Here is a 21733-nt window from a genome sequence, read left to right on the forward strand (position 1 = left end):
AATAAAAGATTTGCTGGGGTTAATTCTGAAACCCGGAGGAGAAAACACTCTGTTTCACTGAAAATCCTGCCTCTCCCCCTGTGGACTTTGACTGACAGCGTACTTCAACCAATTGGAGCTTCAAAACAAATATGTCATGCGTTAGCTTCTCTAAGGGTTAGCTTTAGCTCTTTAGCTTCAGCTTCTCTACACGCAAAGACACGCGAAAACGTCTTTTCCTGTTAGAAACTCACCAAACCCTTCAGACTCTTGCTCTTGCTTGATTGTCGCTTTCAGACGATGGTTAAAGTTTTAATCGGAGATACATAAAGCAGCAACGCTGATTGTCGAGGGCCTGTGGGGGTGGGGTGGGGTGGGGTGGGTTGGGTTGGGGTGGGGGGGGTGGGGGGGGGTCTCCTCAGTGGAAAATGCGAAGCAGCTGCTGCTGGTCAGAGGAGAGTGGGCTGTTGTCTGCGCGGGGGTGGGGTGGGTGAAGAGTGGTGGGGAGGAGTTCAACTTTTGTGACGTACTTAGGTTTGAAGAGTTTCAAACAAGCTGTTTTCTACCCGAAGGGAGGGGCTGCTGTAGAGAGCAGCAGACTGAAAGAGATTACTCAGACATGCATGGATGAAGGCAGATAACATTTTGGGGGTGGTTTTAAGGGGAAATCAACTTTGTGGTATGCTTAAAACCTTAAAAAAGTGGATTTTGCATGATATCGGTCCTTTATTTAAGAACTGATGAAACACGCATTTTTACAATTGAACATTGAGCAATCATTTGAACGCGGCGCTTCTTATCAGCCTCGCCGAGCTCCTTCTGTGTGTGTCTGTGTGTGTGTGTGTGTGTGTGTGTGTGTGTGTGTGTGTGTGTGTGTGCGTCTGTGTGTGTGTGCGTGTGTGTGTGTGTGTGAGAGAGAGAGAGACAGAGAGAGAGCGAGAGAGAGAAGAGAGAGAGCACCCATGTGGATATTTTTTTTCTTTTCTCTCCATTGTCCTGGCGCTGCAGAATTTAGCGAATCAGAAGGAATAGACCCGAGGTTTCGGCCTTGGCGTTTTGTGGAGCAGTGCAGCAACATCCGTGCAGAGAAACGCAGCCAGGAGAGGTGGTACAGCGATGTGAGAGCCTTTAATGATACGGAGTTCAATAATAATTTTCGGATGACAAGAACTCCCTTAATGTACATCTGCGAGCGCCTTTTATTAAAACTCTCACGGTAAGACACACGTCTTCGGTGCCCCATATCATGACGTGTAGGTCGGATAAATACGACCTGGCTGTTCAAACAGAAGTCGCATGGCGAAAGATCACATACGTATCGGATATAGGACCACATGTCCAAGTGGCCTGGGTCGCATTTGAAAAAATGGGATCTGTGCCGTTCAGACTGTCATGAAAAGCTCCGATCCAGGTCGCATAGGGGCAAAAAAAATTGGATTTGGGTCACTTCATCCTGCAGTGTGAACGTAGCCTTTGTTACAACAAGGTGTGCTGCAACTGGCTGAGACTGAAAACATGCAGGACACCAGACCTGGAGGACCAGGGTTGAGAAGCCCTGTATCTTTCCATTTTTACATGTATGTTATGGAGAAAAGCCTTTGAGATGATCACAGTTTATCACATTAATTTCGTCAGTGTTGATGCTTGTTCAACACTTTGTCTGGGACACCTGGGCCCAAAGGTCTAAAGAGGTGGAGAACCCCTGAGTTAATCCATATCTTACTCCTGCATGTTGGAGAACACCCCGTCCATGAATTCTGGAAGGCTGGATCCATATCACACCTGACAAAGGCTGTCTGACTGAGAGTTCATGTCTCAGTGGTCATTTGGTCCATGAGTTACTCCTGCACACTCTGTGTTGGAGAACACCCCGTCCATGAAGCCTTTCTGACAAGAAACCTTTGAAAGCTCAGAGTGAAGAAGCATCATGTCAGGCTGTAGTTGAGGACTCTTCATGAGAATGTTGTGACCTGGGTGGTCTTCCTGTTCTGTTCCAGGGAGTGTCACAAAGTGGTGGATCCCACTCCGTTCTTCCAGAGCTGTGTGTTTGACATGTGTCGGTTCTTCGGCCAGCAGCACATGCTGTGCGACCAGCTTCAGGCCTACACGGACGCCTGCCTGAGCGCTGGAGCCAAAGTCCACCCGTGGAGGACTGAGAACTTCTGCTGTAAGTCCTCTTTACGTCACCAAGAGTTGAAGTCACTTCTTGACCTCCGTTCCCACATTAGCACAGCAGCTAGCAGCACTGAGGTGCTGAACAGAGCAAGTTGACAGATGGACCTTTTCCCTCTTGTGCCCCCCACAGCCCCGACCTGCCCTCCCAACAGTTCCTACTCCCTGTGTGTGAGCTCCTGTCCAGAGACGTGTCTGGGCACGGGGGGACCACCAGGATGTGAGGACGTGTGTGTGGAGGGGTGTGAGTGTAACCCGGGCTTCATCCTCAGCGATGACAAATGTGTGGCGCTGAAGGACTGCGGCTGTTTGGACTCCAGTGGAACTTATCACCCTGTGAGTGGAAACAGCCCCAAACAACAGGACCAAACACCTCAGGTTCCCCCTGCCACAGCCGGCTGCTGACAGGGTGGCTGTATGATACAGGAGAACCATGAAGGGACGTCCAGAGAACCTCCAGACACACTGAGGAAACACAACAAACATGCAGGGACTTATGGTCTCATTCATTTGTGATGAGGCCTGCAGTTTTCAGGAGAATCACTCGGTTCAAACAGCAGATCATGAAAAAATACACTTGGTCATCACACATCACCTCCCACACGGTCGTGGTTTTCTCCAAATCAAACACGTACCTTTCTGTAAATCTGTGTCCGTACACAGCTCGGGAGAACCTGTGGTGATATGTCAGAGAACTTCTTCAGTGGGTGAGTGTTCACTTCTGAATGTGCTTTGTGTTTGTCAGGCGGGTGATGACTGGTACCTGGAGGGTTGTGAGCAGAAGTATGAGTGTGTTGGTGGAGGAGTGATCCAGCACAACAAGACCTGCAAACCAATGACTGAGAGCTGCCAGCTGCATGATGGAGAATATGACTGTCGACCTGTGGGTACGTTCAACTCAGACACCCACTGGAGGTGACCCCATGCACACCAAGAGTCCCAGGAAAAGCCCTCCTGTAAACAGGATTAGCATCAGATCCTGGTCAGAAGGGTCCATCCAGAAAGAACTGGAGGACTGCTTCAGCTCCATCTTTTTCGACACACTGTTTCTGATCAGGTCTAATCAGGTCAGGACTAGGCTGTGTTTAGACAAGCTGACTGGGGACTGACAGTCTAGTTGGGGGGCTCAGCTGGAAGTGTCTCCCCCGAAAGCTCCAGGGTTTCTGTCCATTCACTGGACACAGGGCCAGATAGTGCCAGAGTTGGTCACATTACAAGCACCTCCCCTCAAGGAACCGTCACTGACTCTCCTCCAGTGAACAGCAGGCCCATCTCACCTGCATGGGCTGTACAGCAGTCATCCCTGAAGAGTAGCATGTTTCCACGACAGGATTCCTGGGAGAATTCAGCCAGAGCAGAGAAGCATTGGTGGGAACGCTGACCAACTCGGTGGCTATGTGGGGACTTCGCCTGAGCTGACGCGATATCACCTCAAACAGTCTTAGGACCATCCAGGAAGCTAAGACAGTCAGATCCTCCAGTTTGTCTGGGAGGTCCACTGCAGACAGGAGGTTAGGCAGTGATTGGGACAGTCCATTGAGGAATGAGCCCACGAATGCTTGCTGGTCCCAGCTGCTCTCAATTGAATCAATCAAGCTCAGGTTTGGAACTGGCGGGCAAAGTCTTCCACTCGATGCTTATCCTGCCGGCCCCTTCCCAACAGCTTGGAGCTTCCCCGACTTCCCTGAGAACTTTGTTAGAGTAGTCAAGTGAGGAATGACGGACTCCAGACTGTGGAGGAAACTGTCAGCTGCAGGTGTGGTGCGGTGGTCCCAGTGAGAGAGACGGAGGCTCGTTCCTGAAGCTGCTGTGAGTCCACTTCAGCAATGGCAGCTCGTGATGCTCTGTGAGACCCTGATCCTGGGAAGTGGCCTTGTGCCGGTCTTTGTCCAATACAGCAAGGACGAGCTCCAAAGCTGCCAGTGCCGCAGACACCAGATCTGAGTCCACTCAGTTCCATTTCTTGCTTGATCATACTGTCAGGGACCAAGAGTGAACCCAAATGCAGACTCTCATGCAAACATTTGAGTTTGACAGAGTTTATTTGAGTCCAGGCGACAGTAACAGTAGTGGAATCAGAAGCAGGGTCAGAGTCAAGAGATACAGAATCCAAAGCCGGGTTATCTGGAAAACGGGCTGAGTAACCAGGGGCAGGTGAAAACATGAGTGAAGCTGAAAAAAACCCTCAAAACCCAGACAGAGATGATGGAGACATGAGGACAATGATGATCGAGGCTAGGAATATGAGGAAAGGAGCCTTACATGACCAAGGAGGAGGGGGAGATGAGAGACAACTGGACAATGAGCAGATAGAAGGAGTGAAGAGAAGACAAAGACAAAGGTGGGGCTAATGATGCACACAATGAAAACATGGACACAGGAGAGGAGGGGAGCCCCAGCCAGGGGGCAGGACCCACAGGACCCTGACAACACTGTGGAGAAATGATGTGGTTCTGTCCATGCTTTCTCCATCTCATTCTTTGCTGGGCATTTTTTGCACAAGATGAAACTGCTGAAATAAAGCAGCTAAACTGTGCTTGAAGCCACTTTGTGCTCTCGATGTGAGAACCCTCAGACAGTTGAGCTGATTGTGTTTCTGTGTGGACAGGGAGTGGAATATGCTCAGCAAGTGGTGATCCTCACTACAACACCTTTGACAAACACACCCACCACTACATGGGTGCCTGCTCCTACACACTCACCAAACCCTGCAACGCCTCCTCGGACATGCCCTACTTCACCGTGGTCACTCAGAACGAGCACCGACGAGGCAATAAGAAGGTTTCCTTCGTCCGAGCTGTGGTGGTCACCGTGGACGGAGTCACCTTCACTCTGGGTCAAGGTCGCCAAGTTCAGGTTCGTCCAGCATGAGAGGGTTGACCTCTGTCAATCTGAAGCTCTGCGTTGTTCCAGCTGTTTTAAAATCAACCCTGCTGTTCTCCAGGTCAATGGTACAGTGGTTGTTCCACCCGTCACCTTCACCAGTGGGGTTCAGATCTACCTCAGTGGAAAGTTTGTTGTCCTGGAGACAAGCTTCGGCCTGAGGGTGAGATTTGATGGGGACCACCACGCTGACGTCTCTGTACCATCTTCCTACAGTGGCCTTCTCTGTGGCCTGTGTGGTAAGAAGCAGTGTCTCCACAGTCAGATCCTCATGTCTTCATAAGTTATGAAGCACATGAAGTGATTCCGTCTGCTTCCTGTGACGTTCCAGGAGAATCAGAAAGCTTCTCCTCACACATCCCCAGATGTCTTCTGATGACTGATCTTAATGTTTGCTGCTGCTTCTGCAGGAAACTTTAACGGAGACTCCAAAGACGACAACCTGAAACCGGACAATACACCAGCTGCTAACACCAACGAGCTGGGAGAGAGCTGGCAGGTTCCTGACCCCCGACCGGAGTGAGTCCCACACTGCTCAGCTGCTCATCCAAATGAGCCAGTGATCACAGACATCCAACTCATTCCAGCTCACAGGGCGCTTCAGGAGAAAAACCAACAGCTACAACATTTAAGATGAAGTTCAGTGTGTGCTCACCACTTGCTGCTGACAAGGAAGAATCAGGAAAAGTTGAAAATATATATAAAGTCCCAGTATTACTGATTAAGGATCAATGAAGTATCAATTAAAATGGAAACATATCACTAAAGTGCCATTCAGAGTAAAAATGTATCAGAGTAACTGTAGTAGTAACTATCAGAACAGTGAGTTTTCTCTGCTGTGAATGACACACACCACTTTCTCTCCAGCTGTACTCATGGAGGAGAGGAGGAAGACTGTGATGACAAAGTGGAGGAAGAGGCCCAGAAACCCACCAGCTGTGGCATGATCACTGATCCCAGTGGTACGAAACACACACATACACACACCGTAGTTTGCTGTGTTGCTCAACGGCACTTCAACATGAGTCCAGATGAAATCCACCCATTGAACATCCATGAATCCCGCCTTGTGGAGCCGCTCAGCTCTTCTCTGGCTTGGTCCTCAGGCGTCTTTCAGCCCTGCCATGCCGTGGTGCCTCCGGAGCCTTACTTTGGAAACTGTGTGTACGACATGTGTGCCACTGGAGGAGAGACGGTGGCTCTGTGCCAGGCCATCCAGAGCTACGCTGACTTGTGCGCCGCTGCAGGAGTCCACATCGCCTGGAGAAACACCACCTTCTGTCGTAAGCCTCACCGTGTGCTGGGCGGCTCATGGCTCTGCAAGTTTTCCAAGTCAGCTGTTGACCCAAACCTCTCCCCCTCCAGCTCTGAACTGCTCCTCAGGCAGTCATTACAGCCCGTGTGGCCCGGCCTGCTCCCAGCCCAGCTGTCAGAACCCTGCAGGACCCGGCGGTCCCTGTAACCAGCCCTGTGTGGAGGGCTGCTTCTGCAACCCGGGCTTCGTCCAGAGCGGAGACAAATGTGTCCCTCTGGATCAGTGTGGATGTACTGATGAAGACGGGAAGTACCGGCCGGTAAGTGAGCTTCACTGGCACAGGGACAGACCTGATGCTGGTCTCACATTTGGTTTTTTGCACAGTTTAAAACACACTGAAACAAATACAGACTGAATGAGAAACAATGAGGCTGGTCAGCGAGCATCAGTGACCGCTTCTCTTGTGTGCTGGTGTAGGTTGGAGACTCCTGGTTCACAGAGTCGGACTGCTCTGAACGCTGTAAATGTGGCGGCAATAACAACATCAGCTGCGAGCCGTGGCAGTGCAGCCCTGCTCAGGAGTGCAAAGTGGTGGAAGGAGTGCTGGGCTGTCACACCACAGGTGAGAAGGATTCATATATGACTGGTTTGCTCAAGATAACACACACACTTTGTATTTATTAAGGCATTGCCACATCCAACATGACATAAACGCAATAGAAGCACAGTGTTCAAACTGTAGCAAAAGCATCTAAACCTGTGCTGAAATATTGTCTCTATAAAAGTGAATGTCTCTACCTCAGCAATGAGCCATACACAGACCGACAGAGTCATCCCAGCTCAATCAAAACCAGGGAATGTTGAGAATATGGCTACTGGAAGACTGGGGGCAGGCACTCGGGGCAAGAACCGCCAAGCTGGATTCATGACTCCAGGACAGACCAGGAACAACATCTGAGATCTCTGTCTATAAGAGCATAGTGCTGGGGATCGCAAGAAAGTTTCAGAGGAAATTTTACGTTGTGCCTGCCAGTGCTGCCGACTGTGTGTGTGTGTGTGTGTGTGTGTGTGTGTGTGTGTGTATGTGTGTTTGTATAATTCCTCCATATTCAAAGAATCTGAGCTGAGATCAGCCATGACAGAGAGTCTGCAGGTTTGTCTGTTTCCATGGAGACCAGCTGCACCAGCAGCCATGACAGTGAATCAGCAGTTTTTCATCCAGTTTGTACGGTTGAAGAAATGTCGTTTCTTAAGAAATTCCAAAAAAAAAAAAAAAAAAAAAAAAAATCACTATGAGCATCAGAAACCTTGCTTGGAATTATCCTTAAATTTTCTTGTCTGTAGGATCATCCATATAGCGTGAATCAGTTTGTAAAAATATGTGAACTTTTTGATTTCATCAAGAAAATCTCTCTCCAAAATGCATTGGATCAGATGGGAGACAATTCTGCACTTTCCTCAAACAAAAGCATCTGGAGAGAGAACTGTGAGAGAAAATATGAAAGCATTGGGGGATTCACAAGGACGGTGGCTATGTTTTCATGTATAAGTTGTTAAGGCAGAGGCAGAAATGTGGAGGTTGGGATGAGAAAGATCCTTTTGGCTTAAATGGAGAGCCTCCCCCACTCTGGCCCTCTCCAATACACACCCATTATAAACTCCAAAAACTATTTTAATTCTTACCAAGCTTGAAAACTCACAGTTGAAATTTGGGAGAAGCTATTGAAATGAGGTTTTCACATCTGGATAGAGGACAAAAATGACAACGTTTTGATATTTTAATGATGTCTCCATGTGAAAGTGCAGCAAGGGACGATGTACTTGTTCAGGGATCATTTTTTTAGATATTTCCCAGTCGGCCCTCATCCATTTACATGGAGAAAAAAATTCCCAGATTTTGGGAATTTTCTTGGATTTCTTTCGCCTGAATGCAGAGAAAAGTTCCCAAATTTTCCACACGTTTTGATGAGCTTTTTTTTTTTTTGGTGCTGCTCCAATCTCTGTGACAGAACTAGTTATGAGACGAGAAATCAGAGGAAGATGAAAAATAAGTTTGAAATGTCGACCCTGGATGAGTCCGGCTGGGAGGGTAATCTTTGCGCCTTGCCAGAGGCAGGCAGGAGACACACAAGATGTGAGTGAATGTAGCGCACATGTAGAAACGGCAAACAATGAATTATTACTTCAGTTAGTTTTTTTTCTTCTTAATACAGTGCACCAACATTGATTTGTGGATAAACTCCTCCAAAACTGCCTCCAGTCCATGTTTGAAAACCTCTGTGTCAAACCTGTTGTGCTCAGCGAGCTCCATGCTGAGACCGGGCCTTACCATGACCGAGACTGCTTTAACTGTTATTGTTTTAAGATTGTGTATGGTTCCTGAATGCAATGCAGTGTGTTGTTTAACATAATGCAACTTGTGTATGTTATGTTTGCTGTGTTCTGCATCACAGTGGTTTGAAAAAAAAAAAAAAAAAAAAAGACAGAGAGAAAGAAAATGTCAACTGTCAGCTTTGATTGTGTTTACAATAATATAAAGTATTTTCCACCTGAGAAATTGCGATGACATTTTTGGGTTCGAATTTGTATTTGTCGAGGTCTTAAAATGTCTTAAAAAGTATAAAACTTCAGTTTTAAAGTGGTGCAAGAATCCTGGTATTGAAACCACAACAAGGACGCCGCACAGTACATTAGATATTGAGGTGGATGTTGATTCGTTGTGAGGTGCAACTGATGAGTGAAATTCTTTGTGCAATGTCAGAGATTCTAAAAGATTTCATAACCCTCTTTCATTTATAGATCAACCAACTCCTGAACCAACGACTCCTGAACCAACAACTCCTGAAACAACAACGACTGAACTGTGTCCTCCTGAACCAACAACTCCTGAAACAACAACTCCTGAACCAACAACTCCTGAACCAACAACTCCTGAACCGTGTCCTCCTGATTCGGAGTATATAGAGTGTGGTCCAGCTTGTATCCCTACATGTCAGAAACCATCTTCTGCCAGCTGCACTGGCCCTTGTATCAGTGGCTGTTTCTGCAAACCAGGCTTTGTCTTCAAGGGTCGTCGCTGTGTGCCACTGGAGAAATGTGGCTGTCTTGATGATGAGAACTATTATGAGGTCAGTCTTCCTTGTATTACTTCTCAGGACCCTCATTCCGATTCATTTAAACAGCGAAGAACATGTGATTTCAGCAAGATGTTGAACACATTTATTGTTAAATGTTTCAGCCTGGTGAGGTTGTGCTTCGAGATGGGTGCACCGAGCGGTGTCGCTGTGCCGGAAACTACACCCTGGAATGTGATCCTCACTCTTGTGACCCCACAGAAGAATGCAGAGTTGTAAATGGAGTTCCAGGATGCTATCGGATAGGTACCACCAAACTTCTCTAGTATCTTCATTTCGGCTGCTGGTTAGCACTGCCATCACACATCATGGTCCAGGAATGGACTCAGGGGTTAGGACTCTGTTTGTACATTGTGGCTTCTGTTCACAGTACAAAGATATGGATGATGGATGGTTGGACAAATAACCTACCAATAACCAATTACCAGCCTACGAACTGAGGCATTTGTCACCAAATATCTTGTGATGCAGTTTGTTATTTCTTTTTTCTCAGATCTAGCCACTTGCATAGCAACAAGTGACCCTCACTACACCACCTTTGACCAAAAGCGGTACAGCTTCATGGGAAACTGTAGCTATGTGATGTCTCGGCCCTGCAACCAAACAGCTGTGCCATATTTTGAAGTCCACACAGACAACGAGAATCGCTATAATAATCCCAGCATTTCCTATGTGAAGGCTGTACATGTGTACGTGCACGCAGTAAACATCTCCATTCTCAAAGGAGGCACTGTGAAGGTAAGAAATGAAGGAAGGAACTGTGGAAAAAAACACATGAATAGTCAAACAGACAAAAACTCAAACCATAGGTCACAGCAGAGAAACAAGCTCACTCTATTGAGACAAGAAGAAAGGTCCAGTAGAAAAGACTCGGAGGAACAGAGCAGAGGGAGAGAATAGAGCAAGACAAACAAATGAAAATAATGAGCAAACACCAGCAGTAGAAGTCAGGAACATCCACAGGGTTTTGTTTGTGTGGGAAAGAAGATGCTGAGGATGAACAGGACGAGTAGTAGGACAGTGAGGAGGTTCATGGATGGAGTGATGGAGGACATGAAGACTGATGAGGAGATGGAGGACACAGGACACCAGCAGAAACTGATCTGCTGGAGAAACCCCAACAGAATTCCCCCAAACAAGAAGAGTGACTCTCTTGATGAAAAGTTGTTTGTAGATTTGACAATTTCCCATTTTTACCCTTACTAAACTGTTATGGCGCTGGTCAAGGCTCAGGTGTGAAAGACAAGCGGAGACAGAAATATGTAGATTCAGACAAGGATTTAATGTTGAGTTCAGAGTCTTGGATCGAGAGTCCAATAGTTCAGTTCCGAAGATAGAGCAGAGAACTGGTTCCAAGAGCCGGTGATGCAGATTCCATGCTGATGTACAATGCAGGAGGGGCAATTGAGTGACTGAGGTGGGCATATCGTGGCAGGATAAATATGAAACTTCCTCACTGTCCACATAATTTAATTATAATTGACACTTTCTATCTTATTCAGGTGAATGGACTCAAGGTCAACCTACCAGTGAGTCCAGCTGATGGTGTGTCTGTCTTCAAGTCGGGAAGCCAATACACTGTGACTCTGGACTTTGGTGTGACTGTCCGCTATGATGGCAATACCCACATGGACATCACAGTGATTAAAGAGTGAGTGAAAGCTGAACAAGCTCCCTCTTCACTCTGTGTCTTCAGGTTGTTCTGAGCCCAGAAAGAGAGATCTGTTTACAGTAGATGATCAAAACATGGAGGTCTGAATGACTTTGTGCTCTCACAGCCAATAAAGTCTCAGTGACTCATTTTCCTTGAATTGGCAGCTTTCAGAACCAGCTTTGTGGGCTGTGTGGAGATTATGATTTAAAGGCTGAAAATGACTTCCGTAAACCCGACGGAAACCTGACGACCAATATTAATGAATTTGGACACAGCTGGAACACTGACCCAGAGTGAGTATTGCACTGTTACAAGAGACTGAATTCACATTTATTAGTCTCTGTCATCCAAATATCTCGGCTCCTTAGAGCTCAAAAGGATCTTTTCAGCCTTATTTCTTCAGTTAGAACTATTCTGTAATGTGAAATATCTGAAATGCTTGGCACTGCTTCATGGCGCTGATATCTGCACTAACAGGTGTGTAAACCCCGGGGTTGGCAACGAACCGTGCCCTCCAGAGGAGCAGGAAACGTATGAGAGCTCGGAATACTGCGGCATGCTTCTGGACAAGAACGGACCGTTCGCTGTGTGCCACTCCAAGATCAACCCTATTGTATGCACACACACACACACACACACACACACACACACACACACACACACACACACACACACACACACACACACACACACACACACACACACACACACACACACACACGAATCAGCGCTGGCTTACCTGTGAAGCTCTGTATTAAGTGATTGTCTTTATAGAGGAAGGAGGAGTTTCATTGTTCAGATCATGCTGTGAAGTCAAATAGTGAATAAGAATAGTGAAGTCAAGGTCAAGGACACCTTGGTTTTCTGCTTTTGGAAGGAAGTCTCACTCAAACTGTTTGTCTCCAGAGCTACTTCGACAACTGTGTCTTTGACCTCTGTGCCCTGGATGGAGCCAGGCCTATTCTGTGTGACGCCATCATAGCCTATGTCAAGGATTGTCAGGACCGAGGGGTCAACATCGGATACTGGAGGAATGAGACCCTCTGCGGTGAGTGTTGGCTGATTGATTAGAGGAAGTGATGGGACTGTTCTGAATCTTGCCATGGCTGTAAACCAGCTTGTTAGGAGTTCCAGAAATTATTAGTTCCCTGAGGTTTCTGCCTGGAGGAAACCTTCAATCTCCCTTCAAGCTGGCTGGAGGTGTTGAGTTGTAACTCTAATGTGGACCTCACCTGCTTTTGTACCACAGACTTCAAGTGCCATCCAAACAGCCACTATGAGCCCTGTGCAGACCCGTGTCAGGAGACCTGCTCTGGGAAACCTCCCTCCTGCAGCGGGCTGCAGTGCTCTGAGGCCTGTGTGTGTGATCCTGGTTATGTCCTGAGTGCCAGCAAGTGTGTGAAGGAGAGTTCATGTGGCTGCAAACATAGCAACGGACAATACTACCAGGCACAGAGCAGTGGGCCACACAGGCTGGACAGGAATGTGTGAGTGTTTGTGTGGAAGCACCTTCGACAGCAGTTGTGTGTGAATGGATGACAGATCATGTTCAAGGTATAACTGTCTTTCCCTGGACTGTTGATACAGATAATGACATGTCTACCGTTTTGTTTTCCTCTGTCAGCCTGGAGAAGAGTTTTATCTGGGGGACTGTACACAGAAATGCCGATGTGATGCTCCCAATGTGACCTGCACAGACTTTGAATGCCCCGCAATGCATGAGTGTAAAGTACAGAATGGGGAACTGGGCTGCTTTCCTTCAGGTAAGTGGACCTGTGTCCAGCAGACAGCTGGTGTCTGGACTCTGTCCACAACATGGACACAGCATGATCCAGATCAGCTTGAGTTCTGACCCTGCAGTGAAGGTCCACTCAGACCAGAGGGGCACTTGGCGGGCCTGAAACTCTAATCATATTGATGATAAGGGGACAGATGAACTGCATTCCATTGTAAAAGAACATAATGAAATGTTGTTGGTATTCCCAATTTATGACAGGATTATTTTGTTGGACTCCTGGAGTTGGGATTAACTTGAACTGTTCAGCTCTTTTCTAATAAATACTGTGGAGTTGGTACAAAGTGCAGGATTTTAGCAGAGATTGGACTGAATCCTGTCCCCCACAGCAGAGGTACCCCGTCTTCAGACGGATTTGAGAAGTCCAGTGTCCCTGATGAATACACACCTTACTAAGCTTTTGTTTTGGTGAACTGTGAAGCTTCAAGGCTCTTTAGATGGCTTTATAAATGGATCCAGGAGGTGGGTGCTGCTTGTTGAGCTTCAGGCTCCTTGTCCTTCTTTTTCTCACTCAGGACCTTCTCAGGACTGTGTGGTTTCTGGAGATCCTCACTACAACACCTTTGATAAGAACTACTACACCTTCATGGGAACCTGCACATACACACTGGCCAGAAGCTGCAAAAATACCACAGGTGGACAGCTTCTCAATCTGTTGATAGATTCAGAGAACTGATCATGAAAACACCTGCAGCATGTTTCCCTGAAAGACAGTCATACATGTAGCATTGTGACACAAACCTCAGCAGATGTTCCAGGTACTCAGACGTGTTTTGATAGGGTGTTGCTGCTTCCTGTGCAGGTCCGTGGTTCTCTGTGGAGGGGAAGAACGAGGAGAGGGGAGTAGCAGGTGTGTCCTACCTGAGGAAGCTCTACGTCACCGTGGATGGAGTCACAGTGACTCTGATGAAGGCCCGAAGAACTCTGGTCAGTAATGACAGAAACACTGGAAACAATCCCAGCAGCACGTCCATCCCAGCAGACACCTTGGCTTGAATGTGAAAGGCCCGTTTTTCTAATGTGAGGCTGATGTTCTCTGTTGGTGTGTCTCCCTGCTACAGGTAAACGGGGTCCGGGTGGCCCTCCCTCACTCCCCAACCCCCCTGGTGTCTCTGAGCATCGCCGGTCAGTTTGTCACCCTGCAGACCACCTTCGGTCTGAGGGTCCGCTGGGATGGAAACCATTACGCCCAGATCTCAGTGCCCAGGTGAGTATCAGCTATCTGATTCTGTCAGATAAACCAAACACTTTGACTTTAAGTCTGGCTGAAGGGCGGTGGCAGAAATCTCAGGTGGAAAGGTCAGTCTCTGGCTGATATCGACCAACCTCTGACAATCTCAGGCCATGGACCGCTGTCCAGCTGTCCAGCTGTCCATCTGGGGATGGTTGAGCTTTTTCTGTCCGTCTCTTGTGAATGATGGTGTTGTGATGGGATAGGTTGGTCTCAGGGGAAAGAAGAGAACATCAATCCTCTCGCTGTCTGGTGCTTCTGCTTAACTCCCAGTTCAGCTCTTTGTAATGAATCCTCTCATCCTGCTCTGCTTATGATTACTCCTGAATAGGTTCACTGATATTCTAACCAGTGTCACAATATCAGTGTTTGGTCTTGTAAATCTTCTGAAGACATCTTTCTGCAAGCTCCTAATCCTTCTGGTGTTTGTGCCTGCAGCTCCTACTTTGACCAGATGTGTGGCCTGTGTGGAGACTACGATGGGAATCCTGGCAACGACTTCTCCAGACCAGATGGTTCTGTGGTGGGGAACGTCAACGACTTTGGGAACAGCTGGCAGACAGAGGAGGACGAAGATGACTCGTGAGTGTTTAAACCTTCATTTGTGCTCTGCTATCTGTGCCACCAGGTTCAGATCAGAGCTCCAGTGGTGATTAAGGACTATCACTCATCATGTAAGAGCATGTTGGTTAGTCACTAACAAATATGAAGACACTCTGAAGGATGGTGACATTGGCAGAGTCCTCACAACACACCGAGGTCCCTGTAATGTTGGTGCACGTTATTGTGGCATGTCCTTGTATACCACATTGACCAACACACACGCACACACATCCTCTTCATAATGATGGAAAGAAATGAAGAGCTCGGATGGACTGCTGACCTGAGTGATGGATGGAGGACTGGTTGGATGAATGGTTGGATGGATGGATAGATGGATGGATGGGAGACTGGATGGAGGGATGGTTGGATGGATGGATAGATCGATCGATTCATGGATGCATGGATGGCAGAGAGATAGATGGATGCATGGATTTTTGAATCAATGATGGATGATGACGCATGGATGTATATATGCATGGACGGATGATGGATGGAGTGATAGATGGAAGGATGGACTGATGATTGGTGATGGAGGGATGGATGGATGGTTGGATGATGGATGATGGATGATGGTTGGATGATGGATGATGAATGATGGATGATGGATGGATGGATGGATGGATGGAGGGATGGATTCAGGATGGATGAATACATCCCACATTTCTTTTTTGCATCAAACATGTTTTCTTTGTGTCCCATGGAAAAAAAAATTACTTTTTTTTTCGCAACAGATTTCACACTTGGTGGATTTCATTTGATTGCATTCTTCCAAATCCTTGATGTGGATTTGTTTTAGGCAGAATGACATTAAACCTTGTGTCATTTGGTTGATTCAATCAGTCCTTGAGTTTTTGTCAAAACGGTCTCTCAAAATGTCATGAAGCCTTTTTTTTGTTTTTAGGGAACCAGATGATTTCCAGAATGAATGACAATCTTCTATTTATCACTGATTCCAATAGAATAACAATATAATGACACATCTGTGAGAAATCTGAATATCTGCGAGTTTTACAATTTAGATTAATAACTCAGCAGTTTGTTAGAATAGATCGATAAATAATCCTTCGTGTTCAGTCTTCATTCATCTGTCAATCCACCTTGAACTCCTCCTGTTTTGATTCCTGCTGCTTTGTGTTTGCTGTATCAGGTGTGAGAAAGGCTCTGATGATGTCTTCGCCTGTGACCCCAAGCTGGAGGCTGAGGTGGTGAAACCAGACAAATGTGGCAAAATTACTGACGATAAAGGACCCTTCAGGTGAGAACTGAACTCACCTGCTCCAGATACCACAAGTACATCTAAAGCAGCCACAACCTTTCCCTCTGAGTCTCCTTTTCTCTTCTTTTAGTTTTCTTCAGGATGGATTGATTCTAGTTTCATTTATCAGTTTGTCCATTCCACCCAGACTGGCTCGGAACAAGCCTGAGAGTCAGGCCCAAGTGGTTCTTTCAGATCATGATTACATTTTATTTTTTATATGTGAAACGTTTACTGTTTGTAAAATACTTATTTTATTTTCACAGATTTCTATTAATAAAAATTTCTCTTTGGGTTTTTGAGTATCTAAATGAGAATATTTAGGGATTTCTGATTTCCTCATAAAATGGACTTGACCCTGTTCTTGTAGCAACACTGCTTGCCATATTGGCTCACCTGTTTCGAGTTGTTATGGGTCAGGGCTTCTGAACTCTGGTCCTGGGGGTGACCTGCATGTTTCAGCACTATCTCTGCTTCAGTAATCCTCAATCTGATGTGAGGTCTTCGCCATGCTTGTTAAAAACTCCAGTCACGAGTCTTGGCTACGTTCAGACTGCAGGGCTTAATGCTCAATTTGGATTTTTTTGTGAAATCTGATTTTTTTGCGAGTTCATTCACATTTACAATAAATGCGACTTGTATGTGATCACCCGTCTGAATGGAATACCACCCAAAAGTGTCCCGCATGCGCAGAAGAGGACATAACGACGTCACGCAGCAGCGCGCTTCAGTGTTCGTGGAACCCACAAACAACTTACAGAATCTGTAGCTTTTCAAGCGTCGATGATTTATCTAAAGTGCCTGTGTCATGCTTCTTTAGCTCGTCCAAACCCTATTATTGGCATTTACATGGTAATAGTTTACTTATGGCGCTAAGGAAAAGTCTTTTGTGTGAAATAAAAGATTTGCTGGGGTTAATTCTGAAACCCGGAGGAGAAAACACTCTGTTTCACTGAAAATCCCGCCTCTCCCCTGTGGACTTTGACTGACAGCGTACTTCAACCAATTGGAGCTTCAAAACAAATATGTCATGCGTTAGCTTCTCTAAGGGTTAGCTTTAGCTCTTTAGCTTCAGCTTCTCTACACGCAAAGACACGCGAAAACGTCTTTTCCCGTCCTTTCTCCTCAGTGGAAAATGCGAAGCAGCTGCTGCTGGTCAGAGGAGAGTGGGCTGTTGTCTGCGCGGGGGTGGGGTGGGTGAAGAGTGGTGGGGAGGAGTTCAACTTTTGTGATGTACTTAGGTTTGAAGAGTTTCAAACAAGCTGTTTTCTACCCGAAGGGAGGGGCTGCTGTAGAGAGCAGCAGACTGAAAGAGATTACTCAGACATGCATGGATGAAGGCAGATAACATTTTGGGGGTGGTTTTAAGGGGAAATCAACTTTGTGGTATGCTTAAAACCTTAAAAAAGTGGATTTTGCATGATATAGGTCCTTCATTTAAGAACTGATGAAACACGCATTTTTACAATTGAACATTATCATTTGAGTGTGGCGCTTCTTATCAGCCTCGCCGAGCTCCTTCTGTGTGTGTCTGTGTGTGTGTGTGTGTGTGTGTGTGTGTGTGTGCGTCTGTGTGTGTGCGAGTGTGTGTGTGTGAGAGAGAGAGAGACAGAGAGAGAGAGCGAGAGAGAGAAGAGAGAGAGAGAGAGCACCCATGTGGATATTTTTTTTCTTTTCTCTCCATTGTCCTGGCGCTGCAGAATTTAGCGAATCAGAAGGAATAGACCCGAGGTTTCGGCCTTGGCGTTTTGTGGAGCAGTGCAGCAACATCCGTGCAGAGAAACACAGCCAGGAGAGGTGGTACAGCGATGTGAGAGCCTTTAATGATACAGAGTTCAATAATAATTTTCGGATGACAAGAACTCCCTTTATGTACGTCTGCGAGCACCTTTTATTAACACTCTCACGGTAAGACACACGTCTTCGGTGCCCCATATCGTGACGTGTAGGTCGGATAAATACGACCTGGCTGTTCAAACAGAAGTCGCATAGCGAAAGATCACATACGTATCGGATATAGGACCACATGTCCAAGTGGCCTGGGTCGCATTTGAAAAAAATCGGATCTGTGTCGTTCAGACTGTCATGAAAAGCTCCGATCCAGGTCGCATAGGGGCAAAAAAATTGGATTTGGGTCACTTCATCCTGCAGTGTGAACGTAGCCTTTGTTACAACAAGGTGTGCTGCAACTGGCTGAGACTGAAAACATGCAGGACACCAGACCTGGAGGACCAGGGTTGAGAAGCCCTGTATCTTTCCATTTTTACATGTATGTTATGGAGAAAAGCCTTTGAGATGATCACAGTTTATCACATTAATTTCGTCAGTGTTGATGCTTGTTCAACACTTTGTCTGGGACACCTGGGCCCAAAGGTCTAAAGAGGTGGAGAACCCCTGAGTTAATCCATATCTTACTCCTGCATGTTGGAGAACACCCCGTCCATGAATTCTGGAAGGCTGGATCCATATCACACCTGACAAAGGCTGCCTGACTGAGAGTTCATGTCTCAGTGGTCATTTGGTCCATGAGTTACTCCTGCACACTCTGTGTTGGAGAACACCCCGTCCATGAAGCCTTTCTGACAAGAAACCTTTGAAAGCTCAGAGTGAAGAAGCATCATGTCAGGCTGTAGTTGAGGACTCTTCATGAGAATGTTGTGACCTGGGTGGTCTTCCTGTTCTGTTCCAGGGAGTGTCACAAAGTGGTGGATCCCACTCCGTTCTTCCAGAGCTGTGTGTTTGACATGTGTCGGTTCTTCGGCCAGCAGCACATGCTGTGCGACCAGCTTCAGGCCTACACGGACGCCTGCCTGAGCGCTGGAGCCAAAGTCCACCCGTGGAGGACTGAGAACTTCTGCTGTAAGTCCTCTTTACGTCACTGAGAGTTGAAGTCACTTCTTGACCTCCGTTCCCACATTAGCACAGCAGCTAACAGCACTGAGGTGCTGAACAGAGCAAGTTGACAGATGGACCTTTTCCCTCTTGTGCCCCCCACAGCCCCGACCTGCCCTCCCAACAGTTCCTACTCCCTGTGTGTGAGCTCCTGTCCAGAGACGTGTCTGGGCACGGGGGGACCACCAGGATGTGAGGACGTGTGTGTGGAGGGGTGTGAGTGTAACCCGGGCTTCATCCTCAGCGATGACAAATGTGTGGCGCTGAAGGACTGCGGCTGTTTGGACTCCAGTGGAACTTATCACCCTGTGAGTGGAAACAGCCCCAAACAACAGGACCAAACACCTCAGGTTCCCCCTGCCACAGCCAGCTGCTGACAGGGTGGCTGTATGATACAGGAGAACCATGAAGGGACGTCCAGAGAACCTCCAGACACACTGAGGAAACACAACAAACATGCAGGGACTTATGGTCTCATTCATTTGTGATGAGGCCTGCAGTTTTCAGGAGAATCACTCGGTTCAAACAGCAGATCATGAAAAAATACACTTGGTCATCACACATCACCTCCCACATGGTCGTGGTTTTCTCCAAATCAAACACGTACCTTTCTGTAAATCTGTGTCCGTACACAGCTCGGGAGAACCTGTGGTGATATGTCAGAGAACTTCTTCAGTGGGTGAGTGTTCACTTCTGAATGTGCTTTGTGTTTGTCAGGCGGGTGATGACTGGTACCTGGAGGGTTGTGAGCAGAAGTATGAGTGTGTTGGTGGAGGAGTGATCCAGCACAACACGACCTGCAAACCAATGACTGAGAGCTGCCAGCTGCATGATGGAGAATATGACTGTCGACCTGTGGGTACGTTCAACTCAGACACCCACTGGAGGTGACCCCATGCACACCAAGAGTCCCAGGAAAAGTCCTGGGAGAATTCAGCCAGAGCAGAGAAGCATTGGTGGGAACGCTGACCAACTCGGTGGCTATGTGGGGACTTCGCCTGAGCTGACGCGATATCACCTCAAACAGTCTTAGGACCATCCAGGAAGCTAAGACAGTCAGATCCTCCAGTTTGTCTGGGAGGTCCACTGCAGACAGGAGGTTAGGCAGTGATTGGGACAGTCCATTGAGGAATGAGCCCACGAATGCTTGCTGGTCCCAGCTGCTCTCAATTGAATCAATCAAGCTCAGGTTTGGAACTGGCGGGCAAAGTCTTCCACTCGATGCTTATCCTGCCGGCCCCTTGCCAACAGCTTGGAGCTTCCCCGACTTCCCTGAGAACTTTGTTAGAGTAGTGAAGTGAGGAATGACGGACTCCAGACTGTGGAGGAAACTGTCAGCTGCAGGTGCGGTGCGGTGGTCCCAGTGAGAGAGACGGAGGCTCATTCCTGAAGCTGCTGTGAGCCCACTTCAGCAATGGCAGCTCGTGATGCTCTGTGAGACCCTGATCCTGGGAAGTGGCCTTGTGCCGGTCTTTGTCCAATACAGCAAGGACGAGCTCCAAAGCTGCCAGTGCCGCAGACACCAGATCTGAGTCCACTCAGTTCCTTTTCTTGCTTGATCGTACTGTCAGGGACCAAGAGTGAACCCAAATGCAGACTCTCATGCAAACATTTGAGTTTGACAGAGTTTATTTGAGTCCAAGCGACAGTAACAATAGTGGAATCAGAAGCAGGGTCAGAGTCAAGAGATACAGAATCCAAAGCCGGGTTATCTGGGAAACGGGCTGAGTAAACCAGGGGCAGGTGAAAACATGAGTGAAGCTGAAAAAACCCTCAAAACCCATACAGAGATGATGGAGACATGAGGACAATGATGATCGAGGCTGGGAATATGAGGAAAGGAGCCTTACATGACCAAGGAGGAGGGGGAGATGAGAGACAACTGGACAATGAGCAGATAGAAGGAGTGAAGAGAAGACAAAGACAAAGGTGGGGCTAATGATGCACACAATGAAAACATGGACACAGGAGAGGAGGGGAGCCTCAGCCAGGGGGCAGGACCCACAGGACCCTGACAACACTGTGGAGAAATGATGTGGTTCTGTCCATGCTTTCTCCATCTCATTCTTTGCTGGGCATTTTTTGCACAAGATGAAACTGCTGAAATAAAGCAGCTAAACTGTGCTTGAAGCCACTTTGTGCTCTCGATGTGAGAACCCTCAGACAGCTGAGCTGATTGTGTTTCTGTGTGGACAGGGAGTGGAATATGCTCAGCAAGTGGTGATCCTCACTACAACACCTTTGACAAACACACCCACCACTACATGGGTGCCTGCTCCTACACACTCACCAAACCCTGCAACGCCTCCTCGGACATGCCCTACTTCACCGTGGTCACTCAGAACGAGCACCGACGAGGCAATAAGAAGGTTTCCTTCGTCCGAGCTGTGGTGGTCACCGTGGACGGAGTCACCTTCACTCTGGGTCAAGGTCGCCAAGTTCAGGTTCGTCGAACATGAGAGGGTTGACCTCTGTCAATCTGAAGCTCTGCGTTGTACCAGCTGTTTTAAAATCAACCCTGTTGTTCTCCAGGTCAATGGTACAGTGGTTGTTCCACCCGTTACCTTCACCAGTGGCGTTCAGATCTACCTCAGTGGAAAGTTTGTTGTCCTGGAGACAAGCTTCGGCCTGAGGGTGAGATTTGATGGGGACCACCACGCTGACGTCTCTGTACCAACTTCCTACAGTGGCCTTCTCTGTGGCCTGTGTGGTAAGAAGCAGTGTCTCCACAGTCAGATCCTCATGTCTTCATAAGTTATGAAGCACATGAAGTGATTCCGTCTGCTTCCTGTGACGTTCCAGGAGAATCAGAAAGCTTCTCCTCACACATCCCCAGACGTCTTCTGATGACTGATCTTAATGTTTGCTGCTGCTTCTGCA

This window comes from Salarias fasciatus, chromosome 3 (genome assembly GCF_902148845.1).
Source record: "Salarias fasciatus chromosome 3, fSalaFa1.1, whole genome shotgun sequence".
Classification (NCBI taxonomy): Eukaryota; Metazoa; Chordata; class Actinopteri; order Blenniiformes; family Blenniidae; genus Salarias; species Salarias fasciatus.